This window comes from Lepisosteus platostomus, chromosome 19 (genome assembly GCF_059453375.1).
Source record: "Lepisosteus platostomus isolate fLepPlt1 chromosome 19, fLepPlt1.hap1, whole genome shotgun sequence".
Taxonomy (NCBI): Eukaryota; Metazoa; Chordata; class Actinopteri; order Semionotiformes; family Lepisosteidae; genus Lepisosteus; species Lepisosteus platostomus.
Genome location: NC_142629.1, coordinates 15,944,033 through 15,965,596, shown reverse-complemented (window position 1 = coordinate 15,965,596; position 21,564 = coordinate 15,944,033). Strand labels below are relative to the sequence as shown.

The 21,564-nt window shown below is 45.1% G+C and overlaps 5 long non-coding RNA genes across 6 annotated transcripts in view; 4 read left to right on the top strand and 1 right to left on the bottom strand.

Annotated features, from left to right (window-relative positions):
* LOC148645222 (uncharacterized) overlaps positions 1-21,564 on the top strand; it is a 229,465-nt gene that overhangs the window by 23,544 nt on the left and 184,357 nt on the right. The window lies entirely within an intron of this gene.
* LOC148645227 (uncharacterized) overlaps positions 1-21,564 on the bottom strand; it is a 197,263-nt gene that overhangs the window by 20,926 nt on the left and 154,773 nt on the right. The window lies entirely within an intron of this gene.
* LOC148645236 (uncharacterized) lies at positions 1,588-6,004 on the top strand. Its single transcript, XR_015928331.1, has 2 exons — positions 1,588-3,995; positions 4,062-6,004. It is a non-coding gene; the product is annotated as an uncharacterized LOC148645236 (long non-coding RNA).
* LOC148645235 (uncharacterized) lies at positions 13,706-15,714 on the top strand. Its single transcript, XR_015928325.1, has 2 exons — positions 13,706-13,840; positions 15,190-15,714. It is a non-coding gene; the product is annotated as an uncharacterized LOC148645235 (long non-coding RNA).
* Positions 19,462-21,564, top strand: part of LOC148645233 (uncharacterized) — a 73,505-nt gene continuing 71,402 nt past the window's right edge. The window contains exons 1-3 of one of the 2 annotated variants that reach the window (XR_015928318.1): positions 19,462-20,659; positions 20,865-20,917; positions 21,291-21,370. This is a non-coding gene — a long non-coding RNA (uncharacterized LOC148645233). The remainder of the gene's footprint in view (positions 20,660-20,864; positions 20,918-21,290; positions 21,371-21,564) is intronic. The other variant, XR_015928317.1, reaches the window with a different exon arrangement.

Below are 21,564 nucleotides of genomic sequence, written 5' to 3'. Positions count from 1 at the left end.
CCCTGACTGTCCAGGAACTAGAAGGTCAGTTACCACAGTCTGGACATGAAAAGTGGACATAGGCAAACCTGTCTGTCCAGAAACGAGAGAATCAGTTTCCAGACTGTGGACATAGAAACTGGACACAGGCAGTCCTGACTGTCCAGAAACGAGAGCCTCAGTTACCAGAGTCTAGACATAGAAACTGGACACAGGCAGACCTGACTGTCCAGACAAGACAAGCTCAGATACCACAGTCTGGACAAATAAGACTGGACACAGGCAGCCCTGATTGTCCAGAAACTAAAAGCTCAGTTACCACAGTCTGGACAAGAAAATTGGACACAGGCAAACCTGTCTGTCCAGAAACAAGAGAATCAGTTACCACAGTGTGGACATAGAAACTGGACACAGGCAGCCCTGACTGTCCAGAAATGAGAGAATCTGTTTCCAGAGTCTGGACATAGAAACTGGACACAGGCAGCCCTGACTGTCCAGTAACTAGAAGGTCAGTTACCACAGTCTGGACATGAAAAGTGGACACAGGCAACCCTGTCTGTCCAGAAACAAGAGAATCAGTTACCACAGTGTGGACATAGAAACTGGACACAGGCAGCCCTGACTGTCCAGAAACGAGAGAATGTGTATCCAGAGTCCGGACATAGAAACTGGACACAGGCAGCCCTGACTGTCCAGGAACCAGAAGGTCAGTTACCACAGTCTGGACATGAAAAGTGGACACAGGCAAACCTGTCTGTCCAGATACGAGAGAATCAGTTTCCAGACTGTGGACATAGAAACTGGACACAGGCAGTCCTGACTGTCCAGAAACGAGAGCCTCAGTTACCAGAGTCTAGACATAGAAACTGGACACAGGCAGTCCTGACTGTCCAAAACTGACAGGCTCAGATACAAGAGTCTGCACATAGAAACTGGACACAGGCAGCCCTGACTGTCCAGAAACGAGAGGCTCAGTTACCAGAGTCTGGACATATAATACTGGACACAGGCAGCCCTGACTGTCCAGGAACCAGAAGGTCAGTTACCACAGTCTGGACATGAAAAGTGGACACAGGCAAACCTGTCTGTCCAGATACGAGAGAATCAGTTTCCAGATTGTGGAGATAGAAACTGGACACAGGCAGTCCTGACTGTCCAGAGACTACATGCTCAGTTGTGTAAAACTGCTAACAGAAGCTGGACACAGGCAGCCCTGACTGTCCAAAACTGACAGGCTCAGATACAAGAGTCTGGACATAGAAACTGGACACAGGCAGCCCTGACTGTCCAGAATCGAGAGAATCAGTTACCAGAGTCTGGAGATAGAAACTGGACACAGGCAGCCCTGACTGTCCAGAAACGAGAGGCTCAGTTACCAGAGTCTGGACATGAAAAGTGGACACAGGCAAACCTGTCTGTCCAAAAACGAGAGAATCAGTTTCCAGACTGTGGACATAGAAACTTGACACAGTAAGTCCTGACTGTCCAGAAACGAGAGCCTCAGTTACCAGAGTCTAGACATAGAAATTGGACACAGGCAGACCCGACTGTCCAGAGAAGACAAGCTCAGATACCATAGCCTGGACAAATATGACTGGACACAGGCAACCCTGATTGTCCAGAAACTAAAAGCTCAGTTACCACAGTCTGGACAAGAAAATTGGACACAGGCAAACCTGTCTGTCCAGAAACGAGAGAATCAGTTACCACAGTGTGGACATAGAAACTGGACACAGGCAGCCCTGACTGTCCAGAAACGAGAGAATCTGTTTCCAGAGTCTGGACATAGAAACTGGACACAGGCAGCCCTGACTGTCCAGACATGACAAGCTCAGATACCACAGTCTGGACAAATAAGACTGGACACAGGCAGACCTGATTGTCCAGAGATTAGAAGCTCTGTTACCACAGTCTGGACAAGAAAATTGGACACAGGTAAACCTGTCTGTCCAGAGACGACATGCTCAGTGGTTTAACACTGGACATAGAAACTGGACACAGGCATCCCTGATTGTCTAGAAATGAGAGACTCAATTAGCATAGTGTGACAGAGGAGCCTGTCACTGGGTACAGGTTGCACAGAAAATACAACATTGATACACCTTCCATTGAGCGGTTGCTAGATAAGTTCCTGAGGGTGCACACTCAGAGCTTGACTAGTAACTGCTATTACCTAATTTCATATATATTCATGTACATAAACATACCTAATTTCATACACATTCATATACTTAAAACAGGTATGAGTGAGTATTGTGGTGTGAATGGAGAGCGCTCTCAAAATGGATGTTATTCATGGTTTGTTGGTTGTTGGTGGTTAGATAGTGGTATATCAACAGAGAGAGAGAGAACAGGTAGGTAAGGAGGATCTACCTTTATTTGAATAATTACTTTTGTTTCTTTTTTGGGGGTTTTGTTATCTGGTGTGAGGGACTTGGAGCCATGTGAATAGACTGCACTTGTTTTGCTTGGGTGCTTTTGCGGTGGGTCCAGTCTGAGATAAAACGGTCCTACTTTGGCCTTACTCAGGCCGTTGTGTTACACATAATAAGGACAAAGAAACTGGACACAGGCAGCCCTGGCTGTCCAGAAATGACAGGCTCAGATACCAGAGTCTGGACAAATAATACTGGACACAGGCAGACTGTCCAGGAACTAGAAGGTCAGTTACCACAGTCTGGACAAGAAAATTGGACACAGGCAGCCCTGACTGTCCAGAAACGAGAGAATCTGTTTCCAGAGTCTGGACATAGAAACTGGACACAGGCAGTCCTGACTGTCCAGAAACGAGACCCTCAGTTACCAGAGTCTAGACATAGAAACTGGACACAGGCAGACCTGACTGTCCAGACAAGACAAGCTCAGATACCACAGTCTGGACAAATAAGACTGGACACAGGCAGCCCTGATTGTCCAGAAACTAAAAGCTCAGTTACCACAGTCTGGACAAGAAAATTGGACACAGGCAGCCCTGACTGTCCAGAAACGAGAGAATCTGTTTCCAGAGTCTGGACATAGAAACTGGACACAGGTAGCCCTGACTGTCCAGGAACTAGAAGGTCAGTTACCAGACTGGACATGAAAAGTGGACACAGGCAAACCTGTCTGTCCATAAATGGGAGAATCAGTTTCCAGATTGTGGAGATAGAAACTGGGCACAGACAGTCCTGAGTGTCCAGAAACGAGAGCCTCAGTTACCACAGTGTGGACATAGAAACTGGACACAGGCAATCCTGGCTGTCCAGAGACTACATGCTCAGTTGTGTAACACTGCTAATAGAAGCTGGACACAGGCAGCCCTGACTGTCCAAAACTGACAGGCTCAGATACAAGAGTCTGGACATAGAAACTGGACACAGGCAGCCCTGACTGTCCAGAATCGAGAGAATCAGTTACCAGAGTCTGGACATAGAAACTGGACACAGGCAGCCCTGATTGTCCAGAAACGAGAGGCTCAGTTACCAGAGTCTGGACATATAATACTGGACACAGGCAGCCCTGACTGTCCAGAAACGAGAGGCTCAGTTACCACAGTCTGGACATGAAAAGTGGACACAGGCAAACCTGTCTGTCCAGAAACGAAAGAATCAGTTTCCAGACTGTGGACATAGAAACTGGACACAGTCAGTCCTGACTCTCCAGAAACGAGAGCCTCAGTTACCAGAGTCTAGACATAGAAGTTGGACACAGGCAGACCTGACTGTCCAGAGAAGAGAAGCTCAGATACCACAGTCTGAACAAGAAAATTGGACACAGGCAAACCTGTCTGTCCAGAAATGAGAGAATCAGTTACCACAGTGTGGACATAGAAACTGGACACAGGCAGCCCTGACTGTCCAGAAACGAGAGAATCAGTTACCACAGTGTGGACAAAGTTACTGGACACAGTAAACCTGGCTGTCCAGAGACTACATGTTCAGTGGTGTAGCGCTGCGAACAGAAACTGGACACAGGCATCCCTAACTGTCCAGATATGACATTCTCAGTTATGTCTGGACAAAAAACACTGGACACAGGTAGCCCTGACTGTCCAGAAACGATAGGCTCAGTTACCACAGTGTGGACAAGAAAACTGGACACAGGCAGCCCTGACTGTCCAGAAACGAGAGAATCAGTTTCCAGATTCTGGACATAGAAACTGGACACAGGCAGCCCTGACTGTCCAGAAACAAGAGGCTCACTTACCACAGTGTGAACAACAAAACTGGACACAGGCAAACCTGGCTGTCTAGAAACTACATGCTCAGTGGTGTAACACTGCTAATAGAAACTGGACACAGGCAGCCTTGACTGTCCAGAAAGGAGAGGCTCGGTTACCACAGTGTGGACAAAGATATTGGACAGAGGCAAACCTGGCTGTCCAAAGACTACATGTTCAGTGGTGTAGCGCTGCGAACAGAAACTGGACACAGGCATCCCTGACTGTCCAGATACGACATTCTCAGTTACCACAGTGTGGACATTCTCAGTTATGTTTGGACAAAAAACACTGGACACAGTTAGCCCTGACTATCCAGAAATGAGAGGCTCAGTTACCACAGTGTGGACAAGAAAACTGGACACAGGCAGCCCTGACTGTCCAGAAACGAGAGGCTCAGTTACCACACTGTGGACAAGAAAACTGGACACAGGCAAACCTGGCTGTCCAGAAACAACATGCTCAGTGGTGTAACACTGCGAATAGAAACTGGACACAGGCAGGCCTGACTGTCCAGAATTGAGAGAATCAGTTACCAGAGTCTGGATATAGAAACTGGACACAGGCAGCCCTGACTGTCCAGAAACGTCAAGCTCAGATACCACAGTCTGGACAAATAAGACTGGACAAAAGCAGTCCTGATTGTCCAGAAACTAAAAGCTCAGTTACCAAAGTCTGGACAAGTAAACTGGACACAGGCAATCCTGTCTGTCCAGAGACGGCATGCTCAGTGGTGTAACACTGCTAATAGAAACTGAACACAGGCAGACCTGGCTGTCCAGAAATGACAGGCTCAGACACCAGAGTCTGGACATGAAACACTGCACAAAGGCAGCACTGACTGTCCAGAAACTAGAGAATCAGTTACCAGAGTATGGACATAGATACTGGACACAGGCAGCCCTGACTGTCCAGAAAGGAGAGGCTCAGTTACCACAGTGTGGACAAAGACACTGGACACAAGCAAACCTGGCTGTCCAGAGACTACATGCTCAGTGGTGTAGTGCTGCGAACAGAAACTGGACACAGGCATCCCTGACTGTCCAGATACGACATTTTCAGTTACCACAGTGTGGACATTCTCAGTTATGTCTGGACAAATAAGACTGGACACAGGCAGCCCTGACTGTCCAGAAACGAGAGAATCAGTTTCCGGATTCTGGACATAGAAACTGGACACAGGCAGCCCTGACTGTCCAGAAACGAGAGGCTCAGTTACCACAGTGTGGACAACAAAACTGGACACAGGCAAACCTGGCTGTCCAGAAACTACATGCTCAGTGGTGTAACACTGCTAATAGAAACTGGACACAGGCAGCCCTGACTGTCCAGAAAGAGTGGCTCAGTTACCACTGTGTGGATATAGAAAGTGGACACAGGCAGCCCTGACTTTCCAAAAATTACAGGCTAAGATACCACAGTCTAGGCAAAAAACACTGGACACAGGCAGCCCTAACTGTCCAGAAATTAGAGGCTCATTTACCACAGTGTGGACATGGAAACTGGACACAGGCAGCCCTGACTATCCAGAAAAGACAGGCTGAGATACCACAGTCTGGACAAAACATATTGGACGCAGGCAGCCCTGACTGTCCAGAAACAAGAGAATCAGTTTCCAGAGCCTGGACATAGAAACTGGACACAGGCAGCCCTGAATGTCCAGAAAGGAGAGCCTCCATTACCACAGTGTGGACAAAGATACTGGACACAGGCAGCCCTGACTGTCCAAAACTGACAGGCTCAGATACAAGAGTCTGGAAATAGAAACTGGACACAGGCAGCCCTGACTGTCCAGAAACGAGAGCCTCAGTTACCATAGTGTGGACATAGAAACTGGACACAGGCCAACCTGGCTGTCCAGAGACTACATGCTCAGTTGTGTAAAACTGCTAACAGAAGCTTGACACAGGCAGCCCTGACTGTCCAAAACTGACAGGCTCAGATACAAGAGTCTGGACATAGAAACTGGACACAGGCAGCCCTGACTGTCCAGAATCGAGAGAATCAGTTAACAGAGTCTGGAGATAGAAACTGGACACAGGCAGCCCTGACTGTCCAGAAACGAGAGGCTCAGTTACCAGAGTCTGGACATGAAAAGTGGACACAGGCAAACCTGTCTGTCCAGAAACGAGAGAATCAGTTTCCAGACTGTGGACATAGAAACTGGACACAGTAAGTCCTGACTGTCCAGAAACGAGAGCCTCAGTTACCAGAGTCTAGACATAGAAATTGGACACAGGCAGACCTGACTGTCCAGAGAAGACAAGCTCAGATACCATAGCCTGGACAAATATGACTGGACACAGGCAACCCTGATTGTCCAGAAACTAAAAGCTGTTACCACAGTCTGGACAAGAAAATTGGACACAGGCAAACCTGTCTGTCCAGAAACGAGAGAATCAGTTACCACAGTGTGGACATAGGAACTGGACACAGGCAGCCCTGACTGTCCAGAAACGAGAGAATCTGTTTCCAGAGTCTGGACATAGAAACTGGACACAGGCAGACCTGACAGTCCAGACAAGACAAGCTCAGATTCCACAGTATGGACAAATAAGACTGGACACAGGCAGCCCTGATTGTCCAGAAACTAAAAGCTCAGTTACCACAGTCTGGACAAGAAAATTGGACACAGGCAAACATGGCTGTCCAGGGACGACATGCTCAGTGGTGTAACACTGCTAATAGGAGCTGGACACAGGTAGCCCTGCCTGTCCAGAATTGAGAGAATCAGTTACCAGTGTCTGGACATAGAAACTGGACACAGGCAGCCCTTGACTGTCCAGACATGCTATTAGCAGCCCTGACTGTCCAGAAACGAGAGGCTCAGTTACCAGAGTCTGGACATAGAAACTGGATACAGGCAGCCCTGACTGTCCAGGAACTAGAAGGTCAGTTACCACAGTCTGGACATGAAAAGTGGACATAGGCAAACCTGTCTGTCCAGAAACGAGAGAATCAGTTTCCAGACTGTGGACATAGAAACTGGACACAGGCAGTCCTGACTGTCCAGAAACGAGAGCCTCAGTTACCAGAGTCTAGACATAGAAACTGGACACAGGCAGACCTGACTGTCCAGACAAGACAAGCTCAGATACCACAGTCTGGACAAATAAGACTGGACACAGGCAGCCCTGATTGTCCAGAAACTAAAAGCTCAGTTACCACAGTCTGGACAAGAAAATTGGACACAGGCAAACCTGTCTGTCCAGAAACAAGAGAATCAGTTACCACAGTGTGGACATAGAAACTGGACACAGGCAGCCCTGACTGTCCAGAATCGAGAGAATCAGTTACCAGAGTCTGGAGATAGAAACTGGACACAGGCAGCCCTGACTGTCCAGAAACGAGAGGCTCAGTTACCAGAGTCTGGACATGAAAAGTGGACACAGGCAAACCTGTCTGTCCAAAAACGAGAGAATCAGTTTCCAGACTGTGGACATAGAAACTTGACACAGTAAGTCCTGACTGTCCAGAAACGAGAGCCTCAGTTACCAGAGTCTAGACATAGAAATTGGACACAGGCAGACCCGACTGTCCAGAGAAGACAAGCTCAGATACCATAGCCTGGACAAATATGACTGGACACAGGCAACCCTGATTGTCCAGAAACTAAAAGCTCAGTTACCACAGTCTGGACAAGAAAATTGGACACAGGCAAACCTGTCTGTCCAGAAACGAGAGAATCAGTTACCACAGTGTGGACATAGAAACTGGACACAGGCAGCCCTGACTGTCCAGAAACGAGAGAATCTGTTTCCAGAGTCTGGACATAGAAACTGGACACAGGCAGCCCTGACTGTCCAGACATGACAAGCTCAGATACCACAGTCTGGACAAATAAGACTGGACACAGGCAGACCTGATTGTCCAGAGATTAGAAGCTCTGTTACCACAGTCTGGACAAGAAAATTGGACACAGGTAAACCTGTCTGTCCAGAGACAACATGCTCAGTGGTTTAACACTGGACATAGAAACTGGACACAGGCATCCCTGATTGTCTAGAAATGAGAGACTCAATTAGCATAGTGTGACAGAGGAGCCTGTCACTGGGTACAGGTAGCACAGAAAATACAACATTGATACACCTTCCATTGAGCGGTTGCTAGATAAGTTCCTGAGGGTGCACACTCAGAGCTTGACTAGTAACTGCTATTACCTAATTTCATATATATTCATGTACATAAACATACCTAATTTCATACACATTCATATACTTAAAACAGGTATGAATGAGTATTGTGGTGTGAATGGAGAGCGCTCTCAAAATGGATGTTATTCATGGTTTGTTGGTTGTTGGTGGTTAGATAGTGGTATATCAACAGAGAGAGAGAGAACAGGTAGGTAAGGAGGATCTACCTTTATTTGAATAATTACTTTTGTTTCTTTTTTGGGGGTTTTGTTATCTGGTGTGAGGGACTTGGAGCCATGTGAATAGACTGCACTTGTTTTGCTTGGGTGCTTTTGCGGTGGGGCCAGTCTGAGATAAAACGGTCCTACTTTGGCCTTACTCAGGCCGTTGTGTTACACATAATAAGGACAAAGAAACTGGACACAGGCAGCCCTGGCTGTCCAGAAATGACAGGCTCAGATACCAGAGTCTGGACAAATAATACTGGACACAGGCAGACTGTCCAGGAACTAGAAGGTCAGTTACCACAGTCTGGACAAGAAAATTGGACACAGGCAGCCCTGACTGTCCAGAAACGAGAGAATCTGTTTCCAGAGTCTGGACATAGAAACTGGACACAGGCAGTCCTGACTGTCCAGAAACGAGACCCTCAGTTACCAGAGTCTAGACATAGAAACTGGACACAGGCAGACCTGACTGTCCAGACAAGACAAGCTCAGATACCACAGTCTGGACAAATAAGACTGGACACAGGCAGCCCTGATTGTCCAGAAACTAAAAGCTCAGTTACCACAGTCTGGACAAGAAAATTGGACACAGGCAGCCCTGACTGTCCAGAAACGAGAGAATCTGTTTCCAGAGTCTGGACATAGAAACTGGACACAGGTAGCCCTGACTGTCCAGGAACTAGAAGGTCAGTTACCAGACTGGACATGAAAAGTGGACACAGGCAAACCTGTCTGTCCATAAATGGGAGAATCAGTTTCCAGATTGTGGAGATAGAAACTGGGCACAGACAGTCCTGAGTGTCCAGAAACGAGAGCCTCAGTTACCACAGTGTGGACATAGAAACTGGACACAGGCAATCCTGGCTGTCCAGAGACTACATGCTCAGTTGTGTAACACTGCTAATAGAAGCTGGACACAGGCAGCCCTGACTGTCCAAAACTGACAGGCTCAGATACAAGAGTCTGGACATAGAAACTGGACACAGGCAGCCCTGACTGTCCAGAATCGAGAGAATCAGTTACCAGAGTCTGGACATAGAAACTAAACACAGGCAGCCCTGATTGTCCAGAAACGAGAGGCTCAGTTACCAGAGTCTGGACATATAATACTGGACACAGGCAGCCCTGACTGTCCAGAAACGAGAGGCTCAGTTACCACAGTCTGGACATGAAAAGTGGACACAGGCAAACCTGTCTGTCCAGAAACGAAAGAATCAGTTTCCAGACTGTGGACATAGAAACTGGACACAGTCAGTCCTGACTCTCCAGAAACGAGAGCCTCAGTTACCAGAGTCTAGACATAGAAGTTGGACACAGGCAGACCTGACTGTCCAGAGAAGACAAGCTCAGTTACCACAGTGTGGACATTCTCAGTTATGTTTGGACAAAAAACACTGGACACAGTTAGCCCTGACTATCCAGAAATGAGAGGCTCAGTTACCACACTGTGGACAAGAAAACTGGACACAGGCAAACCTGGCTGTCCAGAAACAACATGCTCAGTGGTGTAACACTGCGAATAGAAACTGGACACAGGCAGGCCTGACTGTCCAGAATTGAGAGAATCAGTTACCAGAGTCTGGATATAGAAACTGGACACAGGCAGCCCTGACTGTCCAGAAACGTCAAGCTCAGATACCACAGTCTGGACAAATAAGACTGGACAAAAGCAGTCCTGATTGTCCAGAAACTAAAAGCTCAGTTACCACAGTCTGGACAAGTAAACTGGACACAGGCAATCCTGTCTGTCCAGAGACGGCATGCTCAGTGGTGTAACACTGCTAATAGAAACTGAACACAGGCAGACCTGGCTGTCCAGAAATGACAGGCTCAGACACCAGAGTCTGGACATGAAACACTGCACAAAGGCAGCACTGACTGTCCAGAAACTAGAGAATCAGTTACCAGAGTATGGACATAGATACTGGACACAGGCAGCCCTGACTGTCCAGAAAGGAGAGGCTCAGTTACCACAGTGTGGACAAAGACACTGGACACAAGCAAACCTGGCTGTCCAGAGACTACATGCTCAGTGGTGTAGTGCTGCGAACAGAAACTGGACACAGGCATCCCTGACAGTCCAGATACGACATTTTCAGTTACCACAGTGTGGACATTCTCAGTTATGTCTGGACAAATAAGACTGGACACAGGCAGCCCTGACTGTCCAGAAACGAGAGAATCAGTTTCCGGATTCTGGACATAGAAACTGGACACAGGCAGCCCTGACTGTCCAGAAACGAGAGGCTCAGTTACCACAGTGTGGACAACAAAACTGGACACAGGCAAACCTGGCTGTCCAGAAACTACATGCTCAGTGGTGTAACACTGCTAATAGAAACTGGACACAGGCAGCCCTGACTGTCCAGAAAGAGTGGCTCAGTTACCACTGTGTGGATATAGAAAGTGGACACAGGCAGCCCTGACTTTCCAAAAATTACAGGCTAAGATACCACAGTCTAGGCAAAAAACACTGGACACAGGCAGCCCTAACTGTCCAGAAATTAGAGGCTCATTTACCACAGTGTGGACATGGAAACTGGACACAGGCAGCCCTGACTATCCAGAAAAGACAGGCTGAGATACCACAGTCTGGACAAAACATATTGGACGCAGGCAGCCCTGACTGTCCAGAAACGAGAGAATCAGTTTCCAGAGCCTGGACATAGAAACTGGACACAGGCAGCCCTGAATGTCCAGAAAGGAGAGCCTCCATTACCACAGTGTGGACAAAGATACTGGACACAGGCAGCCCTGACTGTCCAAAACTGACAGGCTCAGATACAAGAGTCTGGAAATAGAAACTGGACACAGGCAGCCCTGACTGTCCAGAATCGAGAGAATCAGTTACCAGACTCTGGAGACAGAAACTGGACACAGGCATCCCTGACTGTCCAGATATGACATTCTCAGTTACCACAGTGTGGACAAGAAAACTGGACACAGGCAGCCCTGACTGTCCAGAAACTACATGCTCAGTGGTGTAACACTGCGAATACAAACTGGACACAGGCAGCCCTGACTGTCCAGAAACGAGAGGCTCAGTTACCACAGTGCGGACAAGAAAACTGGACACAGGCAATCCTGTCTGTCCAGAGACGGCATGCTCAGTGGTATAACACTGCTAATAGAAACTGGACACAGGCAGACCTGGCTGTCCAGAAATGACAGGCTCAGACACCAGAGTCTGGACATGAAACACTGCACAAAGGCAGCACTGACTGTCCAGAAACTAGAGAATCAGTTACCAGAGTATGGACATAGATACTGGACACAGGCAGCCCTGACTGTCTAGAAATGAGAGGCTCAGTTACCACAGTGTGGACATAGGAACTGGACACAGGCAGCCCTGACTGTCCAGAAAAGATAGGCTCAGATACCACAGTCTGGACAAAAAATACTGGACGCAGGCAGCCCTGTCTGTCCAGAAACGAGAGAATCAGTTTCCAGAGTCTGGACATAGAAACTGGACACAGGCAAACCTGTCTGTCCAGAGACGACATGCTCAGTGGTGTAACACTGCTAATAGAAACTGGACACAGGCAGACCTGACTGTCCAGAAAGGAGAGGCTCGGTTACCACAGTGTGGACAAAGATACTGGACACAGACAAACCTGGCTGTCCAGAGACTACATGCTCAGTGGTGTAGTGCTGCGAACAGAAACTGGACACAGGCATCCCTGACTGTCCAGATACGACATTTTCAGTTACCACAGTGTGGACATTCTCAGTTATGTCTGGACAAATAAGACTGGACACAGGCAGCCCTGACTGTCCAGAAACGAGAGAATCAGTTACCACAGTGTGGACAAGAAAACTGGACACAGGCAAACCTGGCTGTCCAGAAACTACATGCTCAGTGGTGTAACACTGCGAATAGAAACTGGACACAGGCAGACCTGGCTGTCCAGAAACGACAAGCTCAGATACCAGAGTCTGGACAAATAAGATTGGACACAGGCAGCCCTGATTGTCCAGAAACGTCAAGCTCAGATACCACAGTCTGGACAAATAAGACTGGACACAGGCAGCCCTGATTGTCCAGAAACTAAAAGCTCAGTTACCACAGTCTGGACAAGTAAACTGGACACAGGTAATCCTGTCTGTCCAGAGACGGCATGCTCAGTGGTGTAACACTGCTAATAGAAACTGAACACAGGCAGCCCTGACTGTCCAGAAACGACAAGCTCAGATACCAGAGTCTGGACAAATAAGATTGGACACAGGCAGCCCTGATTGTCCAGAAACTAAAAGCTTAGTTACCGCAGTCTGGACAAGAAAACTGGACACAGTCAATCCTGTCTGTCCAGAGACAACATGCTCAGTGCTTTAACACTGGACATAGAAACTGGACACAGGCATCCCTGATTGTCTAGAAACGAGAGACTCAATAAGGAAAGTGTGACAGAGGAGCCTGTCACTGGGTACAGGTAGCACAGAAAATACAACATTGATACACCTTCCATTGAGCGGTTGCTAGATAAGTTCCTGAGGGTGCACACTCAGAGCTTGACTAGTAACTGCTATTACCTAATTTCATATATATTCATGTACATAAACATACCTAATTTCATACACATTCATATACTTAAAACAGGTATGAGTGAGTATTGTGGTGTGAATGGAGAGCGCTCTCAAAATGGATGTTATTCATGGTTTGTTGGTTGTTGGTGGTTAGATAGTGGTATATCAACAGAGAGAGAGAGAACAGGTAGGTAAGGAGGATCTACCTTTATTTGAATAATTACTTTTGTTTCTTTTTTGGGGGTTTTGTTATCTGGTGTGAGGGACTTGGAGCCATGTGAATAGACTGCACTTGTTTTGCTTGGGTGCTTTTGCGGTGGGGCCAGTCTGAGATAAAAAGGTCCTACTTTGGCCTTACTCAGGCCATTGTGTGACACATAATCTAGACAAAGAAACTGGACACAGGCAGACCTGACTGTCCAGAAACGCCAAGCTCAGTTACCGCAGTCTGGACAGAAAAACTGGACACAGGCAAACCTGGCTTTCCAGACACAACAGGCTCCTATACCACAGTCTGGATAAATAGGACTGGAAGCAGGCAGAATCGAGAGAATCAGTTACCAGAGTCTGGACGTAGAAACTGTCCAGAAACTAGAAGCTCAGTTACCACAGTCTGGAAAAGAAAACTGGAATAAGGCAAACCTGTTCAGACTCCCACACTCCTGGAGGGGGAGAGAAGGTGAACTTCTGCAACAGCGAGGTGAAGATCAGGAACAGCTCCATCCTGGCCAGGCTCTCTCCGAGACAAGCCCTGCGTCCTGGGACAGGAAACAACACAGGTTAGCCCTCCTCCTCATGGTCTGTGAGTGTCTGTGCTGAATTCTGCACTGCAGCACTGGGTGTCACTGTGGTTAGGCTGTATTGCCCACCCATCATGATACTTGCGAATGTTTCATATGACCCATGTATGCTATTTAAATGTTCAGAATTATTTTCAGTTAATTCCTATCATATGCAAAATGAGACATAAACAGTGTCTTTTACAAATGAGCTGCACCCTGTGGTCCTGTACCTGCAGAAAAAGCCATGAAGGCGTCCTTCTTCACAAACTGGCCCTCAGGGTCTAGGAAGTGAGCAGGGTTGAACTGATGAGGCGTCTCCCACTGGGTCTCATCCTGGAGCACTGAGGTCAGCAGAGGAAAGACAGGGGACCTTTGAGAGAAGAGAGGCAATAACGAGCAAAAATAAGGTTCCCTGGATCCAGAAACTGGATCTGCTGGTTTCCACTCTACTAAAATTCACTACAGCTTTATTTGAACTAAGATTTCTGTCAATGACACCTTTTCAGCCTACATAATCTTACAGAAATTTGACCAGTTATATTGTTAGATTTATACACAGAAAAATAATTTTGCACTACTCTACTGTATATTGTCTATACCTGGTTTAGAACCATCAGTTCCAACCTTATATGTCATTTAGATCAGCCTTCATTTACTTCACTAAAGCTCACTAAGCTTTGGATGTGGGGATATTTAGCCATCAGCAGCAGCCCCCAGCAGAGTGTGGTGCCTGTTGTTTCAGTCCCAGCAGCAAGTAGGGCTACAATTGTGTTTATCAGATTATCCTCTTGGAAATGGGAATCTGTCCTGAAAGCAGAATTGAAATTAAAAATTGAAAGCAGATTAAAATAAATGTTTATGAAGATGATGATTTATAACTCGGCAATTATTGTAGTAGGATTGGTACTATGTATTATTTGGTCTGTAATTGATCTTTGTTGTGAAACACATGCCTTTCTCATTTAGGGCTATAATTGCGCTTATCAGATTTTCATGGAAATGTGAATCTGTCCTGAAACCTGAATAAAGAAATGTTGTTTCATGAGGATGATGATTTATAACTCGGCTATCAGTATTGTAGCAATTATACTATGTATTATTTTCTGGTCTCATTAAACTGTCTGGAGTTAAAATTGAAAAAACAAGTTAGAGAATTTTGAGTCACAGAGCAGATATCAATTAACATTTTTATTATTTTCTCTAGTCAGAGAGGAAAAGTGAGCTGTTTTTCCTAGCCAGTCACTGGAAAGACAGACGTCCACGGAAACTGATCCCCTCTGTTCTCTTACCCCCTGATGTTTGATCAAAAAGCATCAATAAATCCCCTTTTGTCGTTCTCTTGTAAGGTCTGCCAACTTCTACAGGTGCACTGCTGAGAGCATCCTGACTGGCTGCATCACTGCCTGGTCTGGGAGCTGCTCCGCCCAGGATCGAAAAGTACTGCAGATGGTGGTGCAGTCAGCGCAGCTCCTTACCGGCTGTGAGCTACCAGGCATCCAGGAAATCTACTCAGCTGGATGTCTGAAGAAGGCCAGGTCCATTCTCAAGGACCCCAGTCATCCCAGTCATCCCGAAGCATTCGGTCCAAGTCCAACAGACTACGGAACAGCTTCTACCTCCAGGCAATAAGACTGCTAAATAGCCAACCTGCAGCTCCTTTAGCAAATCACCTGTAATGGCTAGTTTTATTCAATTACTACTACATCTATTATTATGTAACCTTATTTTCATAACCTCAATTTTGTGATTTTTATGATTTCTGTGATCGTTGTGATTTTTGGGAGCTCGCGGAACAGACATTTCATTGCCAGCAACTACTGCTGCAAGCTGTATTGTTGTGCATTTGATAAATAAACTTTGATTTGATTTGATATTCTTTGGATTTAAACTTGAATGTCTCGTGAGTGTATCCAGGAGACACTGTCAGTCCATTTTAACCCTGAACAGCACAGTATACAGGTTCTCTGGTGTCAGGTGGTTTTTCTGCCAAAGGAAAGAATACAGCATCAGTCTGGAATACATCCTGCGGTTGTGTCTCTCTATACCACCACCCTTGTGTGCTCCCAGTTTCACCTCTCGAACCCCAGTTCACCAGTGCTCACTAGAGCCCAATTCCACTTCTCCCTTCCTGACTCTGTCCCTGATTACTGTCACTGTCGAGGCCTGTTCACAGCTCAGGGGCTCCTGGAGAGAAAAAGGTATCGGCCCTCCATTACTGGAAAGAAATAGTTTGTAATGAAACCACATAATCAAATATTGAAAGGAAATTAAAAATGCAGTTACTGCATGCAAGGACAGGAGAGTTTGAGTACAGCAAGACTCTAAAAGAGAGTCTTTAAGGAATTGGAGAGGAAGAAACTGTGGAAAACACATGACAGAAAAACAATATATGATTAATCCTTTTATCTTCACAATGCTATTAACACCTCAGTGAGGTACTGGATTTCCTCGATGATCTTTCCCTCTCTCCCTGTTGTCATTAAGAACAATGACAACAATAACAAATCAATCTCATTCAACTATTCCTACATCTAATTTCTTATGACATCTTACAGATCCAGCGAGAGCAGGTTTCCTAGGAGCGGCAAGGCTGAGGGTCCCGGAGGTGTCTTGGCAGACTCGGGTGTCGACCCCATGAAGACATAAACCACAGAAATCACTATCGCCACAGCCAGAGACAGCGCCACGGTGGAGACTTGCAGAAAACCTGGAAGAAACACAGCTCGCTGGTCGAAGTGACACCTTGGAATATTTGAAAAAGAGCAGGACATATTCTGATATGATTAAGCACCACAGCACTAAGCAAATACTAAAAACAGAATTAATGTCTTTCCCACATTTATAATCGTCTGCGTTTCACATTTTTACAAGTTTATGCCGTCCCCTTGTTTTCATCTGTAAAATATTTGCTACTCCAACTGGAATGAAATACTGGCATTCCAAACATAGCACCGTTTTCCAGTAGAACACTCTTTTTTTCTCGCAATTAGTACAACCATGTCTGCAATAGCACAAGCTACTCGGCTGTGCAGAACAATTCATTTTTACTATCTAGTTACAGTGTCATGATTGTTGGGGGGTTTGATTTTGAATACATTCCCCACTGTATACAGCACTTTATTCTCCTTTACCATGAGTAGGAAGTTTGCAAACTGGGATAACAGTGCTTTTATGAATGTACAAATAAACCCATTAACACGAGAAGTGTTCAATAACGAACGGTGTAGAGCCAGTAGAACTAGTCGGTGATAGTGACATTGCTCTGAATCTGACCAGCTCACCAATATGTACATTTCATAGATATGTTGCAGCAACAGCCTGGGTGCACCAGCGCAGACCACGCTGGACGTACAGTTGGCTTAGTTTCAACCCCTTCAAGAGACCCACGACTTTCGCTAGTGCTGTGCCGGCTTGTGCTGCTTTCGTTTCCCAGATATAGCGCCGTCTCTCTCTCTTTTTTTTTTTCGGGTGGTCACGTGACTTTGACCGCTAGTAACCCCGTCCGGGCGCCCCGAGCACTCTGGGTAAGAATGTCTGCAATTGGCTCTGCCCGGGAGGGCGCCGGCTGATTTCGCTCTTAGTTTCTCAATCTGTCCGTTTTAAATATGCAAAGCAAGGGATGTTTAAAGATCAGACCCGTCTTCCGAGCTACGTGTTTAAAAATACTAGAAACTTCCTGTATTACAAGTGCTCATTTAAGCAAAGCCTATTCGGAAACGTGAAATGGCATCAGGAAGTCGTTATTTAAGGGACATTATTATTATTAAGTTGACCTGCTGTAGGTAGTTCATAACACATCTGCAGAACAACATTGGAAACTTATGTCTCACACACGCAGACCTCGGAAATATTTGAAAATATATATTTTTTTATTTTCAAGTAAAACAATTGAACATGTATCTTTTTTAAAAACCGCCATTTACCCATGTCTTTGTATTGGAGTAAAGTTGATGAAGTAAACTCTATTGAAACGGTAATTGAACATTACGATTACAATTTTTTTCAATTCAATTGAATTAATAATAAAGTATTCATCCCCAGGGATTCACATAATGAATGGTAAAAGATTAGATATAAGCGTCAACCAGAATTTAAGTTTTGATCAAGCAGTAAGAATTATACTGTTAGTCTGCTACTCAATACATCAGCAAAACAGCATTGGAAACTATTACTGTCTCACATGCAGATTTCGGAAATATTCGAAAACATTTATTTTCACATAAAATAATTGAACATGTATCTATTAAAAACGTCTTTGTATTAAAGCATTGATGATGTAGAATTATTGAAACTTTAATTGAACATGGATTTGTTTTCAGTTGAATTAAATTGAAATACTTTATTCATCCCCAGGGATTCAGATCATGAATTGTAAAAGGTTAGGAAGTTGTTGGTTTAGTTTTAATTCAACGTTTCATCGAAAGTCATTTTCTAAATTCCAGGTAGTGGGCGCGTCAAATTCGATTTTGGGGTACTCGGAAGCTCAGACGGCTGCTCTCTTCTCATTTTGAACTCTTTCTATCCTAATAAAAAAGAAACTTTGTTCGGAAATCTGCTTCCCAAATTAAACGACACACACCGGAATAATTTTCCTCCAGGTGCAAGGGCGCTACTTAAAAGCCAAACACGCAAAAACGCTGCTAGAACCATTTTTAAAGGAGACCAATTGAAAGGTTGATACAAAATTAACTTAACCTGCCTCCTATCTTTTAATTATTTAGGCATGTCTAAAACACGGACTGGAACCCGGAGTTGGGCTGGATCCCGCAGTCTTTTAGATGTACGTAATGTGGACTACAATCCCACTCCATACTTTTAACTGAGCCGCTGATGGAGTAAACTTTTTTTAAACTTTAATTGAGCATTTAATTGCGCACGATTTGTTTTCATTTCAATTCAAAATACTTTATTCATCCCCAGGGATTCAGATCATGAATTGTAAAAGATTAGACAACAGCGTCAGAAAGTGTTTCAGAATTTCTGCCTTTGAAGTTTAGATCAAGCAGTGTGAAATATACGGTTAGTGTCTGATCGTCACTCTCACCTGTAAATACTGAACATCACTCATTGACTGTAGTTCCTCAACATTTTGTCATTGCATAACCGGTATATACGGTATATAACAAGATAGAATTTCGATTACATTTGTAAATTCATCAAAATGAACTTGCAACTCTCTCTTAGAGCCGACAGTTATGAGTTAATATAAAGCTCCTAAATACCTGTCGTACAGTGCTTCCACTAGTTTATTGCCAGCTGTTTGATAATATTTTTTAAGCACCTGCACTGTTATAATAATATGGAACTGTGACGCTCCGTTGATCGCGGAGCAAGTTGTTACGTCCTCATCACTATTCTGTTTTCTGTGCATACACTAGCTCTCATTCTATTTACATACATTGCTTTTGATTTTTAAATCTTTATTCTGAAGGACTAAACTTCTATGTGGAACCTTGTCAAACGCCGTAAATCATGTCGTGACACCTACTGATATAAAGGAATTAAAGGGATACTCTGGCCAGATAGCAACTGGGGTATAAAACATTTTGATTACTTTAATCGTTTTTAAAAATGATGTCTTTAGAGTCTTTTCAGGCATTTTGTTGAAAAATAAAAACATCAAACTTTTAACCTCTCAGCCTTCACGTCTGACACATGACATTCAGGCTCCCCCAAATCTACATCAAATATTGATACTTTATTTTTCCCTGTCAAATCGAAAAGATAAACAAGTCATGTCCAGCCACAAAAAGGGCTAAAAAAGCGCTTTACAACGGCGTTTCAGTAGCCTTAATGCTTGAAAAGAGAGCAAACAGTGGAAACCGCCTCGTTTCGGAACAGTAACTTGGCTTTAGTCTGAATAAGAGATGTACATGGCCGGTATTCTGCGTGGCCGGCCTGGTGGCTCCGCGGGCTGAACCATCGGACACTTCTAAAGTTCAGAGAGCAGATCGACTCCCGGAGAGTCTTGTGAGTTGAAGTCGAGCCCCGAGCCTCCCCGTCAGTCTGAGACCTAAGCCCCGGGTAAAGCTCTCATGCTGTCGGGGTGAGTTTGTAAAGGTGGCTGTTCTCTACCACGCCGGCCGTTTTGGGGGGCTCCATTTTCGGGGCCTTCCAAAACAGGGAAAATGGGGGGTTTAAGACCTTTATAAATGCATAGATCGGAATTCAATTCGAAAAAGCAGCCCCTTATACCACTGTGACACCTGCAGGACAGGTGTGGCACTAGCAGTGAGAGAGAGGTGCAGTCCTAACTAGGAGCGACAGGGGTCTCTCTCCAGCACATTTCTCTTGATTCGACCAGCTGGCCGCAAGCTAAACGAGTCCGGCGAACAGTTTTGTATGGGAACGTCACTGAATTGGGTTCTCTGGAAACCCTCAGCCGTTATATGCTTTATTTGTGATTTGGTGAGTTCAAGTTTCTATTTATCTTCAGTAACGTCAGTGTTGAGCCCTTGTATCCGAGTGTACAGCTGTCAATCAGGAGCCGAGCCCGCCCCCAGAGTGACCTTCCTCAGCGGACACGCCCCGTCCACCTGTTCCACAGGTGCGCCCGGCAAGATGGCGGCGGGGTGAGTTTCTGCGGCGTGAGATGCGTTTGCGTTTTATTTCTAATTTTCTTAATTTAAAATACAAAAACTCAAATTTCACTTTGAGGAAAGTGAGACAAAAATATTTTGTTGTTGCAACTTTTGTTAATCAAATTTGTTCCTGTTTAATTTGTGTTTTAGGACGCCGAAATGAGTGTCCTGTCTGTTTGAGCGTGCTCTCGAAGTTTTAGAAGTCTGCATTCAGCGTTCTTATACTACCTTTCGTGTAAGTATGTTTTTATAAGAAAAGGTCTGTTTATTTTAACGAGAAAAGGCTGTAGTTAACTTTCAAACATTTGCTTTCTGAAGTTAGTACTTTAGCTGTGAAATCTCCGCTTGTCGGATTCGGGCTATAATAACGGTTTCCGCTCCAATATAATAAAACATTGTAAAGGTTTAATTTAATCATTCGTATGTTTTTATTTCTCCAGGTGAGAAAAACATGTCAAGAACGAACCTCCAGTTATGAAAGTGTTTTTCCAAGGTAAGTTCTATTTCTACCTTGCACTATACTGTTTGAATTTGTGCAACTCGACCAGGCAACACGTATTTCCCGACGTTTTAACGCCAGAGCGGGTTTATACTAACTATATAACTTCTGCTCCTTTCCTTGTGCTTTTGTTGAATCGAAATTGAAACTCTAAGTCGCTGGTTCTTGTTTATGGTTATTTTACTCATCTGTTGAATTCATTGGGTAAAGATGGATAATACCAACTTATTTGCACGATGGTTTTCAATGCGTGGAGTTAAATCGAATATGATAAACGCTATGAGTGGTCTTGATTTAAATTTAAGAAGTAGAATTTCAAAAATGGAACTTTTGTTAATTGCATTTCTTCGTTTAATTTGTGTTTTAGGACGCCGAAATGAGTCTTCTGTTTGGGCGTGCTCTCGAAGTTTAAAAGTCTGCATTCAGCGTTCTTATACTACCTTTCATGTAAGTATTTTTTAAAGACGTGGTATCTCTAGCTCTGTTTCCTTTGACGAAAAAAGCTGTTATTTATCTTCAGTCATTTGCTGTATAAAGTTAGTAACTGTGTATCTAACTGATAGTATCTGCTTTTCCTAATTGGGTTATATTTTCGCTTTCCGTTCCGAAATGATAAACTTTTGCCAAGATTAAATGTACTA